This window comes from Notechis scutatus, chromosome Z (genome assembly GCF_049901735.1).
Source record: "Notechis scutatus isolate UNSWTSFEM ecotype Mainland chromosome Z, rNotScu1.2, whole genome shotgun sequence".
Taxonomy (NCBI): domain Eukaryota; kingdom Metazoa; phylum Chordata; class Lepidosauria; order Squamata; family Elapidae; genus Notechis; species Notechis scutatus.
The window spans coordinates 71,004,064-71,026,457 of NC_142025.1; the positions used below are offsets into that span (position 1 = coordinate 71,004,064).

The window sequence follows — 22,394 nt, forward strand, 5'->3', positions numbered from 1 at the left end:
TGGAATCCTTATCACGTATGTGATATTAACACAATTGAGAAAGTCCAGAAGTATTTCACAAGAAGAGTTCTCCACTCTTCTACCCGTTATAGAATACCTTACGCCACCAGACTCGAAATTCTAAAACTAGAAAACCTCGAATTACGCCGTCTTCGGTCCGACTTAAGCATGGTATATAAAATCATACATTGCAATGTCCTACCTGTCAATGAATACTTCAGCTTTAACCATAACAACACAAGAGCACACAATAGATACAAACTCAAAGTAAACCGCACCAAACTTGATTGCAGGAAATACGACTTCAGCAATAGAGTGGTCAATGTCTGGAATACTCTACCCGACTCTTTAGTCTCTTCCCCAAACCCCAAAAACTTTAACCTTAGACTGTCTACTATTGACCTCACCCCTTTCCTAAGAGGTCTGTAGGGGGCGTGCATAAGCGCACCAACGTGCCTACCGTCCCTGTCCTATTGTTTCTCTTATTCTTTTATTTTTCTTATATGTACCCATTTCATATATTCACAACTATGTATACACTTGTACTTATTATCTTGTAAACAATTGACAAATCAAATAAATAAAAAAATAACTCCCTCAAGACAGTTTGATTTACCACAATCAATCTTCAATTGCATCATACAATTTCAGGTGAACATTGAATGACATTATAGACCACAATCACATACTGGGTAGTTACTCAGTAGCTGATATGAAATGTCATTAGCATTATCCTATGTAAATATTCTATGTAAATTATCTTACACATGAGGCTTTCCATAGATAGTAAGCATTGAAAGTTTTCCTTAAAGATATTTAAAAGAGTAGTATATATTTTGACATTTAAATAATAATAGAAGTAGGATAATAAAATAGACATTATGTATTCTTGCTTAAAAACTTACAAAAAAAAAAAGACAAGCCATAGCTTTCTGCAACTTTTATGGGATCTGAGTTTTTTAGGGTCTCAGTTTTTATCTCTGGCTTCTCTAGATTATATGCAGCAGCTTCCTATATCCCTGCTAATTTAAACAAGCAAAACCATAATTAAACGCAGCTGATGGTGTCTGAACATATTTTCCCTATTATCAATATAAAATCATCCTTTGCATTGTGGAAAGGGAACTTCATGAGGACAGTGGTGACACCCAAGCAGGAAAAGCCCAAAGGGAACATCAGGCCAGCCATAAAACAAACTTGCATAGGAAAAGAGATTTAATAAAAGGTATTGAAAGAAGCCCCCTAGACAAAAGCCAAGTAATTAAGAAAGCTAGGGAAACAAGGAAAAGAAATCCCTTACAAACAACAGGTCATGCCAAATCAGCAAAAACAAATAGACAAAAGACATGAAATAAATTCCATAGGAAGCAGACAGGAGATTGCCACAAAACAAATATAAGAAAACATTAGGACGAAACCGATAATCCAATCAAACCACCCCGCGGAGTTTTATCCTCCGGCGGAAATGAAGACAACCCCTGACAGGATTTAAAACATTAAGAAATACAAACACAAGCACTCACACACAAAAGGAGAAACAAGTATAAAAATCAGGGGTTTATTATACAAAGCCAGCTAGCCCAGGAACACAGACTTCTTGCTATCTCTTGCCTTCCTGAAAAATAAAAAGAACCAGCTTCCAAGTAGTTGCCTGTATCCTTGCACTGGAGTTCTCCCAGCAGAAAAATCGAACCCTCAGAAGAAAGGCATTTTCCAAGCCTTTCAACAGCGTATTATACTTTTTTAAAAATGGAAGCATTAAACACAATTCCTTTGTCAATGCTCATAATGTTACTGACACATATCTGACATATGTGTGTGAAATGGAAAAAGATACAATATTCCTTATGTCTCCCAATATTGTAACACAGTACTAAGATTTGAATTTTAAAAGGTCATTTCTGATGACAGAGAACTGAATTAGAGTACTTCTGTGTGTTAAAAAACAAACAAAACTAAACTGAATTTTAGTGTGTTTCTCAGCAATTTCCATTGCATCCAATAGGATAATGCATTGCTTGCGTGAGCTGCAAATTAATCAAGAAGGTTAATGGGAAAGATTTTGATTTTTCATTTCTTTCTTGTTTATGTCTGTCTAACATATTAATAAATTGGAATTTAATTAATATATTTATAATCAAGAACTATTATTACAGAATTCCCTTGAAAATTTGGAACAGAACAAAAAAGGGATTCTAATAAATTTTATTCCTATAAATCAAATATTAGTTGAATAAGCTTCAATTGTTTTAAAAACAAGTGTAATTGAAATGCAATTAAGCATTTTCACCTTCCTTCAATACTATCATTAAATCCCTACTTATTCCTTTGTTTAGACTGATTCATATCTTTAGAACAGTTTTAAACAATCTTCTTTCTACCAGTTCCAGATGAAGATTCTCACCCAAATCCTGTTTTGAATTACGTTTTAATAAATACACTTCAAATTGAAATCATCTTTGTGTTTTGTCCTCTTAAGTTTTGATTTCCCACATGCATCATTTTTTCTAGCCATGATTAATATAAAATTTATTCCTGAAATAAAAATCATAAAGTACCATCTCTACCTCTTCCCACCACCAAGATTAAGTCCCAGTTACAATATAGATGTTTTTTACCTCATATAATTTCTGCTGATCTATAGAATTCCACTTAAGTCATAAACTCTTATTTCCAATTATTTATTTTAAATTGTAAATATTGCTAACATCTTAGAAATCAGTATACATTATAGCTTGAGTTTGTGATCAGCAATCTATAATAAGTCAGTCTCTGGGAAGGAAATAGTTCTGAAAGAACTGTTATTCTTGTTTCTCTGGGTAGAAAATGTATGATGCAAGATCTTTATTTAAATCTTGCTTTCAAACTCTTAAGCCCCCTTAATTTGGAATTGTACATTATACTTGAAATGGGACTGCTCTTCTCCATAGTGCTGTTACCCAACAGCTGTCTGTATTGATAGAAAGACAATTAATCAAATTCTTCACTTTTCCCTCTTATCTTAAAGAGAACAAAAGAAAATGAGTACATTCTTATACCAAGAATGTTGGTGACCCCAAGCAAGAGAAACTCAGTTCATAATGTAACTGTTCAAATAGACACACTAGAAAACCAGACAATCCTCTACTTGTAAATTTTTGAGTTAATCAACTTTTGCCCATACAAACTCCAGGTCCTGAAATTGAGACAAAGTCAAAAGGGTTAGCTTACAGAATGCCACATAGTTGAGCAAGGGGAGAAAATGGAAAACACAGCATATTATTATGGTATGAATCATTCCACAATTGGAGTGATCATTATGAATACAGAGAAGATTATAGAAAATGCAAGAAGTTCAGTGCCTTTGTAAGCAATGATAATAAGCAAGAGGACAGGAAAAAGGAATGAAAAAAATGCTCAGCATGTGGATTAAAGATCAGCATCAGCATCATGTTCTTTTAGCCAGGAGAAGGTTAAACATTTATTCTATGGTTTGCAACAGAAGGCTGGTCCTGCTGAAGATACAAATAAACGTGGTTCCTATATTTTAAGGCTTGTGTGAAGCTTAAGAATGAAAAAATGAGTAGTGAGGCAGTGAGTGCAGATGAGGATACAGTCAAGGAGTTCCTGGAAACTGTCAAGGAGATCACTGAGGAAAATGGCTATTTTCCTCAGCAAATATTCACTGAAGTGGGACTTTATTGGAAGAAAATGCTGGCAGAATGCCCAGTTTTAAAACTGTCCTACAAAGTTGCAATGCTTTTGATGGCTTGAACCTAAAAATGTTGCTAGTTTACCATTTTAAGAACGTCAAATAACATTTCAAAGGAGTTACTTCCAGCTGGGCAGAAAACTAAAATATAATCAGATTATTACTTCTAATTATATAAATATATTTTGAAAATGGATATACAACAGCCTTTTGGAATGTAAACTGTCTGTAAGTAGAGGACTATATGCATATAGTATTTTCAACATTGTGGGTCCTTCAGATTTATTTATTTATTTATTTATTTTATTTGTCAAACGCTTACAATATAATAGAAATAAGAATAAACATACATGAAATAGGTACTAATAATTGGGGACAATAGGACAGGGACAGTAGGCATGATTGTGTGCTTATGCATCTCACTTACAGACTTCTTAGGAATGGGGTAAGGTCAATAGAGGTTAGTTTAAGGGTAAAGGAGTGGGAGTTTGAGCATGTGACAACAGAGTCAGGTAGTGAGTTCCAGACATTGACCACTCTGTTGCTGAAATTGTACTTCCTGCAATCAAGTTTGGAGTGGTTTACATTAAGTTTATATCTGTTGTGTGCTCTTGTGATGTTGTGGCTAAAGCTGAACTATTCATTAACTGGTAAGACATTGTAATAGATAATTATATGTACTATGCTTGAGTCCAATCTTAGCCAGTGTAGTTCAAGGATGTCTAAGCCTAGAATCTCAAGTCTGGTGGTGTAGGGTATTCTATTGCGAACAGAGGAGTGTAATACTTTTCTTGTAAAATACTTCTGGACTCGCTCAATTGTATTAATTTCTGATATACAGTGTGGATTCCAGACAGTGGGATTGTATTCAAGTATTGGTCTAGCAAAGGTTTTGTATGCCCTAGTTTGCAAATCAGTATTACCGAAGGAGAAGCTTTGTAAGATTAGATTTACAACTCTTAAAGCTTTTTTGGCAATGTTGTTGCAGTGAGTTCTGGCACTTAAGTCATTTGATATGAGTACTCCAAAGTCCTTGACAGAGTGTGGGTTGTCAACAAAGTCATATCTGCCTAGCTTGTATTGATTTCTTTTACTAATGTGTAGGACAGAGCATTTGTTGGTTGAGATTTGGAGTTGCCAACTGTTTGACCATTCAGACATCATCAGGGTTGCTTTGAAGGAGGGTAGCATTGTCAGTGGTGTTGAATAGTTTTACATCATCAGTGAAGAGGACACAGTTGCTTATAAGGTGATCACAAAGGTCGTTTATATAGAGTGTAAAGCGTGTGGGTCCTAGAATGCTCCCTTGGGGAACACCGCTGTTAACTGGTGTAGAGTTTGTTAGGGCATTTCCTATTTTAACTATTTGTTGCCTGATTGACAGGAAGGCAGTAATCCACTTATGAAGGGATATGGAAATACCATAAGAGTTTAATTTTAATAGTAGTTTGTCATGTACCACTGAGTCAAAGGCTTTGCAGAAATCTATTTAAATTACATCTATTGCTTTACCCTGGTCAAGTAGTGTAGTCCATATATTTTTGCAGTATAGAAGTTGCAAATTGAAGGACAATTTTTTTCTGAAACCAAATTGTTTATTGGAGAGTAGGTTGTTTGACTCTAGGTGGAAGGTAATGCATTGGTTAATGATTGATTGCATGACTTTGCATATGACACAACACAATGAGATTGGTTTGAAGTTTTCAACCAGGCAGGAGTCACCTTTTTTGAAGATAGGGATGACCATTGCTAAAGACCATAGGTTTGGTAAGGAGCTGGTTCTGAATGATATATTGTAAAAAAATAATTAATCAATTAGTTAAAATCAAATAATCAATTAAACAGTGTTGTACTGAGAAAATTAGAGAAGAAAGAATACTGGGGGTGAAGGCAGAAAGAGAAGGAGATTTGGTTTGAATGACTCCTGGGGTTATAGGAAGAGAGCATGTGTTAGGGTGGAAGCGTGAATGAAGGTCTTTTAGCAGAAGGTCCCTCTTCTTAAATCTCATATTTTCTGATTTTCAGTCAGCGATCTTAGATCAGTCTTCACATGGATTTTCTGATCTTTGGCCAGCGATTTTTAGGCAGGGAAGGCACTCAGCCATTGGAAGTTCAGCAGTTGGAGTTCTACCTTTGATCAAGGCTCCAACGGGCTCTGGGCTACAGTGCTCCCTGATGAATTAGGAGCTCCGGCTCCCCGGGATCTCCAGTGCAGGCGGTGGTTTTTATGGGTGGTAAAGGCTCCAACGGGCTCTGGGTTACAGTGCTATCAAGGAATTAGGAGCTCCGGTACCCTGGGATCTCTGATGTAAGCGGTCTTTAAGGGCAGTAATTAAGGGTGATAAGCACTCCGGAAACCAGCCCTCTGTCACAGGATCAGGTGATTACCACCAATAACTGATGCAGGCAGCGACTTAACAGAGTTTTTTGATTGGGGATGATCAGTAAATCTATTTATAATCAATTTACTTCAATCAGTAAGGGAAACAGTAAGAGCCCCACTCATGATCAATTGACCAGCGGAGTGAAAGCCTTACTTTCCTAGTTATGTGCCGCTATCTTCAGATATGATAGGTTAATTTAAATATTTTACATATCAAGTCTACACATCAGTCTAGAGGCATTGACTCTGAATAAATAGTTTTGGTGAAGAATCTAATGATTTTGGTGAAGAATCTAAGAGCCAGAGAAAAATTGTTTGCTCAATGTTTATTTAAGTCATGTTTGAAGAAAAAAAATGATTCAACCTGCATTATATCAACTGTAATTTAAGGTTAGGGCTGCAGTGGAAAATAAGCTAACATGTACATATTTTGTTTCCCAGCACCATCCTTTGGCTAAGATGGAAATTAAATTCCAACACATTTACAGTATCTCAAATTAGGAAGACAGCTGGTTTTCACTGTAATGATTTGATTCAGGATTTTATACTATATTTTGGTAGAACTGTTAACAGGAATTCTGCAAATAAATTGAAGATAAACAACTTCAATAGAAATATATATGGGAAATATCTGTTCACAATGACTTTGCATGGGGAAGTATCCTGAACTACCCATATTTTGGTAGATGAGCACTTATTGGTATGATTAATGTTTAAAGGTGTGAGATTATAAACAAACCGAAAAGTATTTTCCCTATGGTACTTGTAACAACTGTTGATTTACATCCTGTTACAAGGAAATCAATGCTATGCCAAGATTTGCTTCTTCTTTTTAATAATTCTTCTCTTTTATCATTTCTCTTGAAAAAATAATACCATTCAGTTGTTATTTAGAGGAGAATAAAATTTTAGCAACAGTGTCATAAATAAGGTTTAAAGTTCCTAGATTTTCTTTAACTATTATGTATGGGGAGTATGTATGTAAGTTTCCTATCTTGCACTGTATGGCCACACTTATCCACTTCAGCAAAGACAGTGCTACAGAGGTGGTAAATATGCAATAAAAAACAAACAAAATTGGGTCTTCTTTTACTGGTAACAATAACACAAATTCAAATAAACCACCAAATATAATGCGAAAGCATGCTGAGAATGAGAGAGAGAAATAAACATCTGTTTTTGAATAGATGCACAATTTCTAGGAAATTGAAAAAGAGTTTTTGGCTCAATGTTAACTGGGATAAATTTTTAGAGTTTTTGAGGCACAGGAAAAGGAGCATCTGGCTTTTCAGTTTAAGGTGATGCATGATTCCCTCTTAACAGGAAATTAATTCTGTGGTGCATGTTATTCCTCAAAATCCAATAACTGTCTAAATTTTATTATGTTCATATACAAGTGTTAAACTTAAAATATATTACTGTTACATTTTGCTACAACAAAAGTTGCAATAGAATAGAATAGAATAGAATAGAATAGAATAGAATAGAATAGAATAGAATAGAATAGAATAGAATAGAACAACAGAGTTGGAAGGGACCTTGGAAGTCTTCTAGTCCAACCCCCTGCTTAGACAGAAACCCTATACCATTTCAGACAAATGGTTATCAAATCTCTTCTTAAAAACTTCCAGTGTTGGAGCATTCACAACCTCTGGAGGCAAGTTGTTCCACTGATTAATTATCCTAACTAACTGTCAAGAAATTTCTCCTTAGTTCTAAGTTGCTTCTCTCCTTGATTTGTTTCCACCCATTGCTTCTGTCCTACTCTCAAGTTCTTTGGAGAATAGCTTGACTCCAATGATTCCAAATTGTAACAAATAGAATAGAATTATTTATAGAATTAAAATAGAATTCTTTATTGGCCAAGTGTGATTGGACACACAAGGAATTCATCTTGGTTCAAATGCTTTCATTGTACATAAAAGAAAAGATACATTCATCAAGAGTCAGAATCAACAGGTACAACACTTAATAATAGGCATAAGGTACAATAAGCAATCAAATCATACTAGTAAACAGTCAACATAAATTGTAAGGATTCAAGCAACAAAGTTACAGTCATACATTCAAAGTATGAGGGGATGGGCAATAAGGAGTGATGAGAAGATTAATAGTAATAATAATGCAGACTTTATAAATAGTTGGATAGTATTGAGGGAATTAATTGTTTAGCAGAGTGATTGCGTTCAGGAAAAAACTGTCCTTGGTTCTAGTTGTTCTGGTGTGCAGTGCTCTATAGCATCATTTTGAGGGTAGGAGTTGAAACAGTTGATGTCCGGGATGTGAGGGATCTGTAAATATTTTCACATCCCTCTTTTTGATTCGTGCAGCATACAGGTCCTCGGTTGAAGGTAGGTTGGTAGTAATTGGTTTTTGTTTTTTTTTGCAGTCCTAATTACTCTCTGAAGTTTGTGTCTGTCTTATTGGGTTACAGAACCAAACCAGACAGTTATAGAGGTGCAGATGACAGACTCAATAATTCCTCTGTAGAACTGTATCAGCAGCTCCTTTGGCAATTTGAGTTGGTGCAGAAAGAACATTCTTTGTTGTGCTTTTTGATAAGAGGACTGCCCTTCATGACCTTGTCTTTTGTCTTCAGTCTCTTTAAATATTTGTATATTATCTCTGAAATCCAGATTTCATTTTGATATAACAATAACTGTTCATCATTACAGATATTTTCCAGGTACTTGTCTAACCTTTTTCTAAAATGAATCAAGCCAGTGGCTATTCATTAGTAGTATTTGTTTTAATTATTGAAGAAAACTACTTTTATATCTTAAATTTACTGCTAATCAATTTAACTGGATTCCTCTGAATTATACCATCAAGATAAAGGCATAATGTTTCTCTACTACATTTATAATCTCTACTGCATCTCCTCAATTTCCCCCCCAGCTGAATATGTTTCTCATAATGAATATATTCTTTCTTCATAACCTATTATATTCTTGTTTTAATTTCCCAATATGGAGCTTTATGTTTCTTGCTTTAAGTTATCATTATGAATATAAATAGATGTAGACAATATGACTGCACCACAGAATCATAAAATGGTATGATTATTTTGGAGTTTATGAAATATCTTCAATTCAGTTGCTGATTCTGAATTGAACTCTCTCCACCCCCCACTTATGCCACAGGTACCGGTGTAATAACAGCAAACCAGAGGTGATATTCAGTAGGTTCTGACCAGTTCTGTAGAAGTGGTAGTGGAAATTTTGAGTAGTTCAGAAAACTGGCAAATACCACTTCTGACTGGAGATTTTACAGTATCCTTCCCCTGCCATGCCCAACAAGCCACGCCCACAGAACTGGTAGTAATTTTTTTTAATCCCACCACTGCAGCAAACCATAATTTGAAAGTGCAATACAAACATGTATTTAATAATTCCAGAATACTTTACATAATTACACGATATATTCCAGTTCACCATCTTTTAAATAGGTGTATAATCATGAAAGCCAACTGGATAAGAGGGAGCCAGTTATTGTCTCTCAGCCCAACCTACTTCATAGAGTTGTTATTAAAGGAAAAATAGCTTGCAGGAGCATTAAGTAAGTTCACTGCCTTGACTTACATGTAAAAATTATGGGGTAAAATAGAATTAATAATAATAATTTTAAATAAATTTCCTCAAAATTGTGGCATATAAATGCCTACTGTATTTGGCAAAAAAAAAAAATAGCTTCTCTTCTGCAGTCATGTTAGATTCACTAAGAATATGATCATGAAGGTGGACTTTTTTTTTTCTTATTCTTCTTTTCATGAATGGAGAAGTACCTTTAAAACTCAGAATTTATTTTCCCCTAACAAAAAAAAGTACAGATTTTAATATGTGAAACTTGATCAGTGAACAAAGAACAAAAAGGGATGTTTTCCTCTATATTTTAATACATTATGATAAAAATTCAGTAGAAATAAACACCAGATATTTTGCAAATTCAAAAAATACAGAGATCCAGTGGTGAGAGTCTGAGAACTCTTTATCTCCTGAACACTAGCGCACATCCATACAGAGGGTACAGAGATTATCCAGAATAATACATATCACAAAGAAAGAAAAAGAAAAAGCAATTAGAGTCCAGAAAGGACTCTGAAATAAATCAGCATTAAACCACTAGTCAACTTTTGAAGCAAAAAGCAAAATGAAACAATAATTTAAAAAGTGAAAATTAGGACTCATACATTTTTAGAAAACAAAACTGATGACATAAAGGTGTATACAGCCAGTGACTTTTCAATCACTTCCAGAGGAAATTGGAATGTTCAAGAGCCCCCTTCCCAAATGGTCCATGATTATCCAAAAGTCATCTTGGGTTAGGGTTGTGCTCCCATTCAAAACCAAGAGCAACACTGCAAAGAATCAACTTTGGCAGTAAAATCAGCAGTTTGTTGGTAAGAGAAAAAAGAAGCTCTTACTATACAGCAGCCATCTTTAAAGAAAGTTGATATGTTATTAAAACTCTATTTTTAAGCTTTTCTTTGCAAGACTTAAGATACTTTATTTCCCCCAGTTTTATTTTAAAGAACAAAAGAATTAAAGACCCAAAATCATCATTGGATATGCCTTCGTGATACTTAGAAGCCAAAATAATATTTAAATGTGCAATTCCCATATTTAAAAAGATTGTCTCTTCCTAGTCTGGAATGTATTTTCATCTTTGAAATAGTTTATTGAGAGTAGCAATGCAGAAACAATAAATTGAGAAATACATATATTTTATCAAAGTTTGGGGTTCTAGAGAACATTATGTATTAACTTTTACTTTACACATTAGTATCCTTTCCTTTTTACATCAGTCAGCAAAACGACAAAGCTGACATGACTTTTTAAAGAACTTTTTAATTTGCATATTTAAAGAAAATTCGGTTTATGGCAATAATCTTAAGAGAGCTGCTCTAATCTACACAGGAAGTCAGACTTATTGTTTCAAAGTAATGCAAGTCAATCCAGGATTATTTCTCAATGCTGAGAATTGTGAGGCATAGTCTAATAAATTATTGTTATTATTACTTTTCTTTCTTTCATGATAGCTGTATCAAGTTCTGCAGCATTCTAAAGGATGTCCCTTTGTATGAATGTAGCAGAGGTGTACTGCTACACTTTAAATATTAAGAATCTTCTTTGTAGATTGCCTAGAATTGCAAATAGTTTAAAAACTTCCAAAAAATATATTTGAAAAGGATTTGTGATTACTTTAACCTCAGAAAGAAAAAGTGAAGAAGAAGAAGGTATTTAAAAGAAACAGTCTGTTTGGATTGTTTGGTGATTTTGGAACCTTTGGAAATTATTTCTGATTAAATCATCTGGGTGGTTGTTTGGAAAAACTTTTTCTCTACACAATGGCATCACCTGTGGATGGATTGGAACTTATATATCAAAAATATGAAAGAGAAAAACAAGGAGGGAAGATGGACTTGGCACTATTTTTCAATACTTAGAAATGGCGGTTTATATTTATGCGAAGCAGAATGAGGATGATGGGGACAAAGAAGAAGAAGAAGCCATCTTTGATGAAAAAGGACTTTGATTGGAGACGGGAAAAAGCAAGAGAAAAAGGAAAAGAGGTCTTTAAGATCTGAAAAACAGCCCAAAAAGAGAAGAATAAGGTGAAAAAGGGACATTATGTTAAGAAACAACAGAAAGGGGGAAAGCAGAATAAAAGGGAGGTGGAGAGACAAGGGGTTAAAGAGGACAAGGAGAAGAAGAAGCAAGGGAGAAAGGAAGGGATGAGAAGCTCTAATGGTGGGGAGCAAGATATTAAGAAGCAAAAGTTTTTCAGAGATAATGGATAGATCTTATTGTTAATGGGATTCTAGAAAGGTACATAAGATTGCATTTTTATATCTGTATTTAGAAGTAATTATAGAAAATTAGAAATAATATGTAGCTTAAAATGTGATAAAATATCTAACATAAATAAGTGAAATTTTTGTTAAGAAAAAGAGAGTACTGCAATGAAATATGATTCAAGATTGTGATGTGGGGGGTAATAATCGTGGAAAGCATAAGTGTTCCCACAAAGGCATGATATTCAATTGAAATGGATAAAATGTTTAAGATATAAATGATTGTTAAAATTAATGATTAGAACATGGTATACTAGCAAAAAAATTTGTGAAATGAGACTTGAAGTAGAAGAAGGAGGAACATTTCAATGAAATATTGAGCTATAATATGTGATGTGGGGGGGGGATAATTATGGAAAATAGGGCTCTCATAAAAGTATGTGATTTAATTGAAAAGTAATGAGTTAAACGTCTAAGATATGAATGAATATCAATACTAATGAATAGATTTGTATTATTTTTGATAATATAGTATAATTTTAGAATGTACCAGACAGAATCCCAATGTATGTTATGTATTTTATATTAGGTACTATAAATATAAGGGAAAAAGATAAAGGCATCATACTCCATATAGTGTACAGGAGAAGTATTTCTTCTTTTTTTTAAAGAAGAAAAATAAATGATTGGCTGGAATAGAACAGACAAAGAATAATAAATATTAGGATATGAATTGAGAGGAGGAAAAAAAATTGAGAAAATTTAAAGGAGAGGAGAAGTTATATAGAAAATTGAAAATGTTAATAAGATATGAAATGGTATGTAAAATGAATATGAAACTGAACTTGTGTCTGTACCAAGAGTTTTAACCCGGGACTAAGCAACTTTCAGAAAAGAGATTTTTTATGCTTTTATGTTTTGTGTTTATGTGTATTTATGTATTGTTTGTCTTGAAAATAAAACTTGTTTAAAAAAAAAAAGAATCTTCTTTGTGTCAAGCCCAAGAAACCAGGAACCATGTATGAGTTTATTTTATGTTATCTATAGCCAAGAATCTTTTCCCCCCAAAGTTTTTTTATTTTTATTTTACATACCTATCAATGTGTGAACAACATAACACATGGATGTTTTACATTTTACATCCAATAACATATTAGTAATCATGTAAATTATTTTTCCCCATAATCTTATTTCATTCTAGCATCCTTATATTCCATTATTGTCTCCTATTTATTTATATATTCAATATTTCATTATATTGGTTCTTTTATGTTAATTCTCATATTATTCAAATATACTCAATGTCACCATTATATTGTATACCATTATTTTCCACCCCAGTTTTAAATTTTAGTTATGCCACTACAGTTCCCAAGAATATTCCCTCTTTAAAAATATAACATTCACCAAATATATCCTTCCTTTTGCCACAAATAAACATCAGTAATTATATTTAGTGGCCATTTTGACCAGCCTCTTCTCTCTGTCGTGGCATAGAGGGAAAAAGCTCTGGTGTTTCATAGGAGAGTTGTGTTCTCTCCCGGGACCTCACAGAGTGCTAAGGAGTGCCCCTCCTTAGCTTCACCACACCTCCAAGGTGGTTTTCGGTTCCTTATGGAGCCTTCAAACAGTGAGAAGCCAGCAAAGGAATGGAGAACTCCACTCTCTGCTTCTGGTCTCATCACAACGTTAGCCAGAAGTCCACTTGCACCCAGTTTTTGAAGGGACAAAGTTCTTTCAAGGTTGTTCCAAATATCTTGGAGAATAACCACAAATCTTCTGTGGATTAGGCTGCCTCAAATCTTTCTGTTTCTTCTTGTAATCCCAAATAGACTTGATGATGTAGACTTCAGGGCTTGTGGGGGGGGCACCATAACTTTCAGGACTTTGTCATGCCCCTGTCGGAATCTGATTTGGAGGGGGAGGTCGAGCAGCTGAGAGGGAGTGGGAGTGTGGCTCTGTTGGCTGTGGAAGAAACTGAAGAAGGGCAAAGGCTGGCTGGGCAGAGCAGGGAAGAGGTAGACCAAGGGAGAGGGAATTCGGAGGAAGACCCAGGCTCACCCCCTCTTCATCCTAGGGCACTCAGGAAGGAATGGAGAAGGGAGCAACGTGAGTTGCATGACTTATGGGGGAGGAAAGGGCCCTGATTCCCTTCATTAGCTGCAACTGGGAACACAGTGTTTAAAAAGGGAAGCTGCACACAGCAAAGTGGTTGGGAGCAAATCGTGATTATCTGGTATCGTCAAGGCTTATCTGGGTTCCTGGTGTCTTCCCAACTGTGTATGTTTTACTTTCAAGTCTGCAATTCCTTCTCCTGCCCTGTCAAGTTAATTACTGCAATGTGCTTTGTATGGATTTTTATTTACAGTTTATATGTACTTTGTTTTCGGACTGAATTTCCTCTACTTAAAAACTGTTCCAGCTGAAGGTAACCTGGACATTGGGGGCAAAGTTGGAGGTACTAAAGGGACACTTCTTGCTTATTTGACTGTGTTGCCTGTGTTGCATGACCTGGGTCATCATAGACTTCTTGTTCTTCTCTACATTGAAGATAGTACCACTCTCCAGTTCTTCAGCAAACTAACTGCCTCCTGCTTAGCCAAATATTTCAAATTTTGACTACTCAGAACAGAGCACCTGCAGCCATTTTTCTGCACCCCAGTTCCTATGTTTTCATACATGGTTGAGTTATTTAGCCTTGTTTCTTCTATGTTGGAGGTATGGTTCTTTAGCCACAGTTCTTTCATGAAAAGCTCTTCTGCCCAAACTTCTCCAGACAGTAGATGGATGTATCTGGGTCCCATTAGTTTCCCCAGTTCTGTGCTAATGGCACTGCTAGACATCTTCTGATGTTGAAGGGAAGTAAGCATGAGGTGTCTTTCATCTGCTGAATTAAGTTTCCTTGTCCAACCACAACGTCTATGGTCCTCAACATTGCCTGTTTATTTTTGCTTCTTCAAAAGAGCTTGAACAGCACACCTTGAAATCTGAGCCTGCTTTTAAATCTTTGGTAGAGACCTTGCTGATGCAGTATAACTACCTTTTGTCTTGTTCATGTAATCAGTTTTTCATGCTGTATGATTTATGACATGCAACTGTCTTTCACAACCTCACCTTAGTAGCAGAGTTTGGCTGTTCCTCCCCCAGTTTTAAGCCTTTTACAAGCTGTTTCTGTTTCAGTTAATGATTGTGTTTCAATCTACATATGAAATTGATGATCATTAGCACCAACTTGGTATAATTGGTTAATCATACACCTGACTGATCCCATAAAATTACTTGCAAGTATGCAAGTGTAAGAATTGATGCTGTTTTGAAGGCAAAAGTGGTCATACCATATATTGATTTTTTTTGCAATATTTTTTTTAATTTTTTGTTACAACAAAAATATAATTGTGTGAACAGTGTGTTTCTGTAGTGTCTTACATTTTGATACAAATATGACAATACTCTTGTTTAATATAATTGACAATCTTTTAAAATTTAATATTAGTACATATTTTTTATTAAATTATCAATCTTGATTATTCAATATTATAGTATACTATTTTTGTGTCAATCTCTATATTCTTAATATCACTCCTTTTACTTCCAAATATATATTAATAATCATATTTGCAGTGTTTACCAGATTATATAGTTCTAATAACAATTTACAAATTTATATTAAATTATAATTTTCCATTGTTTATTCTGTCTTTAATTTCTAAATATGCCACTTGTCAGGTGAGGCTCCATTCAAAATCCAAGAAAGAAACCATTAGACTTCATTGTTATAAAGAAAAGGACTTTTACTGGAAATCAAGTGGTAGCATCAAAATAATTCAAGATCTGAGGCATTAGGTGCGAAAATCACATATACAAAGTTACGGCAATGTTCCCACCCACAATAGTGCAAACTGGCTATCCAATTTGAGATGTGTGTAATGTCATGTGGGGCATCTTCAGGTGGTGATTCAGACATCTGGCCATTGACCTTGGCCTGGATAGGTAAGATGCTGCGGCTGCACAGTAAGCAAGTAAGCATAAGCAATAAAGTTTTCCCAAGCGCTACAGTTCACCCTGTCAAGCCTCCAGCACTCTTCTCCCCCAAAGCCCAATTTATCCTCCCTTCCCCTGTTACTATGGCAGCTGGAAAGATAAGCAGAAGAAAGATTCTTGAAGGCTGACATTCGGCCCTCCTGCAAAAGAGGCATTAGCCCTGGAAAAGAAATATAGTAAGACAATAGGAAAATAAATGTTCCAAAGACAAGATAAAATATTTTTAATATAAAGTTAAGGTTTGTCAGGATATTTCAAACGAAATGCTTGTATAAGCCTAGGGGTTCTAACATCTTATTCATTCACCCATTCTGACTGTGAAGGAGGGAAATGCTTCCAAACAACTAGATATTGGAGTTGAGTTGTCCTCTTTGTTTTCAAAATCTCAAAATGTTGCTCACCCTCAATCAAAAGAGGAACGGGCGGGGCAAACTGATCAGGTCGCAAATTGGAAGTATTTTCAGGTTTTAATAGAGTGACATGAAAGACAGAGTGAATCTGTCTAAGGGTTTTTGGCAATTGCAATTGTACTGCTACAGGATTCATTAGTCGTACAATTGGGAAAGGTCTGACATATTTAGGTCCCAATTTTTTAGATTTCTGTGTGGTTTGTAAATACTTAGTGGACAAGAAGACCTTGTCCCCCACTTGGTATGGTTTTTGTGGAGCTCTCTTTTTATCAACTTGCTTTTTATGAGCTTGATGAGCATCATCTAGGCTTTACGGGTAACCAGCCAGGTAAGCTGGAGTTGGGTTATCCACTTGGTCAATGATGGAACATTGGATTTCTCTTGTGGAAGTTCTGGTATGGGCACAAAGTCCTGCCCCGAAGCTACCTTAAAGCCAGTGCTACTGTGAACCGAATTATACGCCACCTCTGCAAAAGGCAATAGGTCACCTCTGCAAAAGGCAATCATCTTGTTGATAATTAATATAATATCTAAGGTATTGTTCCAATACCGAGTTAGTTCTCTCACAAGCCCCATTGGTTTGTGAGTGGTGGGTGGAGCTTAAGTCCTGGGCAGAGCCCAATAACTTCAGGAATTCTTTCCAGAAGTTTAACATAAATTGGACCCCCCATCTGAAATTATCTGTTTAGGAACACTATGTAACCTATACACATGTAAAATAAACAGTTTAGCCAATGTTTTTGCAGATGGGACTTTTGCACAAGGTATAAAATGACTGTATTTCCCCCACTTTCAGGCAATCTCACTATAAAGTCCATGAAAATTTCCTTCCATGGAACAGTTGGCCTAGGTACATGTTGTAGTAAGCCTGCAGGTTTTCCAGGTGGCCGTTTGGCCAAAGCACATATAGGACAACTAGCTACATAAGGTTCTATGTCCTTCTTTAAAGTAGGCCACCAGAATTGCTGTTTGACCAAATGTAAGGTTTTCACGAACCCAAAATGACCAGCAGCTTTTGAATCATGGGCTTGCTTTAAAATTGCCCCCCTAAGGCTAGCTGGTACATATAACTTGGCCCCCAGCCATGCCAGACCATCTCTAATAGTACAGTCGTTTGAGTGGGTCAAGAACCAATCATCCAGTTTTAAAGCTTCTTTTAACTGTGCAGTTAAGTCACTTGAAAGACTGACATCTCCCTTTTTCTGGGCTCAGGTAACTATTGGAGCAGCTAATTGCCTTGTAGGAACAATAGAATGGATTATTTCTGAGCGGACACTGTTATATTGGGATAACCTAGATAAAGCACCATAAAATTCTCCCCCCCACCCTGGGAGGTACTTCAATGAAAAATTAAACAGCTTAAAGTATTGCACCCAGCGGACTTGCTTAGGCGACAATTTATGAGGCATTTTTAGAGTCTCTAAGTTTTTATGATCAATCCACACCTCAAAGGTGTTGTTGTATTCAGCTTTGGTCAGGCATGACACTTTCATGACTGTACCAAATGGCTCGCCAGATGGAGGGGCCACCTGACAGCTGACTTGGAGATGTTCAGACTGTATGAGACAGCACAGATGGATGACATCGGCAGGACGATGCCTGGGTAGTCATCAAGCAATACTCAGCTGACGGAGGAGATACCGGGGCACCTGGTTGCTAATATGAAAACAGAACTGTTTGAGGATCGAGAAGATGACACTGGTGGAGGGTATTTGTGAGAACGGTAGGGCTCACGGTGTTAGTGCGATGGTGGGCTCAATGTAATGGACAGAGTGAAACAGGATGTTGGCTTTCTATGGTGGTGTCAGATATTGGAATGAGGGTAATTATTATAATGGATAAATGGAGCTCTGAGCCTGTAGATGCTCAGAGGTGACTTTAAACAGATATCCCATTACTGCTTGTTGTCCCTATCTGTGAAGGAATAAGAAAACCTCTTGCCAGCTTGTGTGGACTTGATTGTTGTTATTACCTTGTCAGAAAGGCTGACCAAAGAGTGGCTGTCCTCAATTTTGTTGTGGGATTGCAAGTTTGTGGGTGTTAAGATGGCTGAAGGGCTTGCCATTGAGGTAGCATTTGACCAGGTGGAGGAAGAAGTGGAAGCTGAGCCAGATAAAGAGGAGTGAGGCTGGCCAGCATGAGGAAGGTGCAGTTGACGACTCACAGCCAATGGTGAGGCCGAAGGTTTGGAAAGGGAAGAAGAGTGAGCTTGACTTCCAGGAAGAAGGTAGTACAAAGGTCCCACAGTGGAAGCCTCCTTCACTGTCATTGTTGCCTCCCAGACAATTTGAAAAATAAAGGGAGTGTAGAATTACAGAAGAGGACAAATGGAGCACCTCGACCACTAGCCTAGGGGTAGTACTTTGGTGTTGTTAAGATTAAAGTATGGGGAGCTCACTACACAGGAGTCAGAGGTCAGGCATACTTGGGAAGCTCAGCAGGGAGGTAGGCTAAGAGTTGATACCTCTTTTTTCAGCCTGGCTTCCCAAGGAAGCCAGGATCATGTCTCTGAGAGAAAGGCAGTGGGAGAGGTTCCTGGGACCCTTGATTCCTCTCTGGCTGATGTTGTGGGGTTGTCAGAAACTAGGGTTCAAGGCTCTAGGCAGCCAGGTTCTACTGCAGGGCAGGGAACAATGTCCTCGGGTTATAGGAGACCTACTTGGGCCCCCAGACTCTAGATAGGTTTTAGCCTCAGCAGATGGCATGGGGCCCTCCACCATTGCAGGCCTCATTCAATAGAAACCCAGATAGGGTATCCCTGTTTTTGAGCTAGATAGTCAACTATGTAGAGTTGTATGCTGCTTGTTACCCCTCACAATGGTCTATTGTGGTGGCAATCACAAGAGTTCTAGTAGGGGATGCAGGCGATTGGGTAGCAGAACTACATAGAGTGCATGCTAGAGAATTAGCAGACACAGGGTTATTTTTGGATGCATTACAGGCTCAGTTTGAAGACAGGTAGAGAATATATCAGACAGAAGAGATGTCATTACAGCAGGAGGTTAGGTTGGCCAAGGAATACTTAAAGGAGTTTCGGAGGGTGGCAGGAAAGTTATGGGCTTGGCCTGAGAGATTGCTCATTCTGTTTTAGACCGTGAGTTATGCCAAGCCTGCTTATATAGAGGGGTTCCACAGAGACTGGGCAAATGGTTTTAAAGGGTGGTGGAATTAGATGTGAGTTTGAAGGAATTTAAACTGAGGAGCTAGGGAATTAGAAAGCCAATGCAGAACATGGGGGCAGGACAGAATAAAGGTTTGAATGTGTTGGGTAGTTTGAGGGAACAGTGGGAATGCTCGCAGATTAGAAGTTTCTGGTGTAATGTATTAGGTCACCAGGCGGCTGATTGTGGAATGGGTCCTATGAAACAAATGGCACGAGTTTTTCTGCAGGGACTGTAAGAACAGATACGTTAAGGAGAGATTTGGGACTGGGTGCTTCTGGAAGTGAGCGATCACAAGGAGCCTCTCAGAGGAACGCGATGGATGGAGTGCCAGTTGGGCAAGACAATAGGCCATGTGAACCCGATCTGTGACTTTGTGTGGTGTTGGGCCTCTATGACAGTGGAGAAGATAGTCAGGAGGACACCTTGGTAAGCGCCCCTGTTAGGTCTTTGTCATTCCTGTGGTCATAGAGAATCTGGGGATGGCAGGAAGGGGTTGATATGGGGCATTGATTGATATCAGTCGTATGAGATGTTTAATCAGCCAAAGAGTTATTGATGATCTGCAGGTGACAGTAGTACCTCTCCCCAAACCTATGCAGTTTGAACAAGTAGATGGGTCATTGTTAGGAGGAGCTCCAGCTACTCAGATGACTCAGCCTGTGTGATTGGAGATCAGGGCTCATTGGGAGAGCATAAGATTTGTTGTAGTGCCGGAGATGAAGGAGGCCATAATTTTGGGTCTAGCATGGATGGACAAGTGGGAACCCGCTATCTGGTGGAAAGGGGGCTTCCAGAAATTACAGCTTGTCATAGAGCCTGGGCCTCCTCACCCCACACAGGAAGGAAACAAACTTAAAGCTGTGATGAAGGAAAAAAAACCTATCCAGAAGTCTACAAAGATTTGGCAGAGGTATTTAGCGAGAAAGAATGTGAGACCTTGCCACCCCATAGGTCCACGGACTGCGCCGTTGAACTGCTTCCTGAGGCCAACTCTCAAAACTGCGTATGTATGCCATGACTCCAAAGGAAATGGAAGAAATGCGGGCATATTTGGACAAAAATCTGGCCGGGGGTTTATTCAACCCAGCAAGTCACAAGTAGCTAGTGCTTTTCCAGGAGAAAAAGTATGGGGGTTTATGTTTATATGTAGACTTCTGCTGGTTAAATGCCATTTGCGTGGAGAATTTGTACCCTCTTTCCTTAATTAGTGATCTTCTAGATACTTTGGCTACTGGAAGTTATTTTACAAAACTGGACCTGTGCGAGGCTTACTACTGAGTGAGGATAAAACCAGGGCACGAGTGGAAAACAATGTTCAATTATCCTTTTGGAAGTTTCAATTTCAAGTGATGCCATGTACCGGGGGGTGACCTTCATGGTGGATGCATTGTTTCAAATGCCCCAATATCATTCCTGTAGGGATGAAGTCAGTCAGCCTATTATTGCTGCCACTCAGATGCAAGATCAGGTGCTAGCTACCCAGCCAATAGATTCAAGGAAGAGTGATATGCAGGTAGCTACCATTCAGGATCCCTGGCTAAATGTGCATAAAAATGTTTATGTCATGATGGTTTGGCCTGGAAAAGGGACAAACTGTATGTACCTGCCACATGTAGGGATTCGATATTGTCCCAGTGTCACGATGTGAAGCAGGCTGGACATTTTGGATTTTTAAAGACATTACACCTGATCAGAAGGCAATTTTGGTGGGCCAAAATGCAGTCAGAGATCAAACAATATATTAAGAAATGCCATACCTGTGCTATATCCAAGTCACAGGCTGGAAAACCTCTGGAGTTGTTACAAACAGTATCTGAGCCTTGTTGTCCATAGCAGGACATTGCCATGGATTTTATTGTTGAACTGCCTAATAAATAGTACAGGATATAATGTGATCTGGACCATCATAGACCTTTTTTCTAAACAGGCTCATTTTGTCCCATGTTCAGGGTTACCCTCTGCCCACAGAATAGTGGGGTTGTTTGTCAGACATATATATCGACTCCATGGAATACCACGGCAAATAATCTCAGACAGAGGGGTTCAGTTCACCACCCAGTTGGCATGCATTCACCCGTGTTTTGGGGTCATTGCAGGGGCTCAGTTCTGCATATCACCCCAGCTCTAATGGGGCCGCCAAGAGAAAATGCAATGGTTGAAAGAGATCTAAGATCATACATTTCATACCAACAGAGGGATTGGGCTGATTTAATCCCATTTGCAGAAGTGGTGTAAAATAATGCGGTCCATGAGAGTACCATTTACAGCTCTTTTCAAATGGTAAATGAAATGGAATTCGTTCCCATCCCAAACCCACAAGGTGAGGTAGACGAACCAGTTAGTTTACAGATGTGGATGCAAACTGTTCAAGGTTGCTGGGAAAACATGAAAAAAGTGTTGGCAAAAGCATCAGAAGAATTTAAAAGCCAAGCAAATAAGAAAAGATGGGATTATAATCCATTCATGGCTGGTGGTCAGGTTTATCTGTCAACCAAATATATAAAATGAAAATTGAATAGCAAAAAATTAGGACCTAAATATATAGGTCCTTTTCTAATAACAAAGGTCATCAATCTGGTCACAGTGCAACTGAAGCTGCCTGCAATATTTGGGAGAGTGTTTTTCATGCACTTTAATTGAAACCTGTTGACCAGCTTACACTCTACCATCAACAACATGTCCAGGTCCTGTGGGAGGAGACCAATATGAAATTGATAAGATACTTGATTCCAGGATACAAAGGGGACACTTCAGTATTTGGTCCGATGGAAGGGTGTCCTGGGTGAAGGATGCAGTGATGTGCATGGACAGGCTTAAGGGCCATTTTCATAAACAGTATCCCGATAAACCTAGGGGGAGCGAGTAACAAATCAATGTTATATATTGTGACTAATGTTCCTTATTTTTCCAG

At 37.4% G+C, this 22,394-nt stretch overlaps 1 pseudogene; it reads right to left on the reverse strand.

The window, feature by feature from the left end:
* Nucleotides 1-4,114: 4,114 nt before the first annotated feature.
* On the reverse strand, nucleotides 4,115-21,145 carry LOC148128925 (uncharacterized; annotated as a pseudogene).
* Between the last annotated feature and the right edge of the window lie 1,249 nt (nucleotides 21,146-22,394).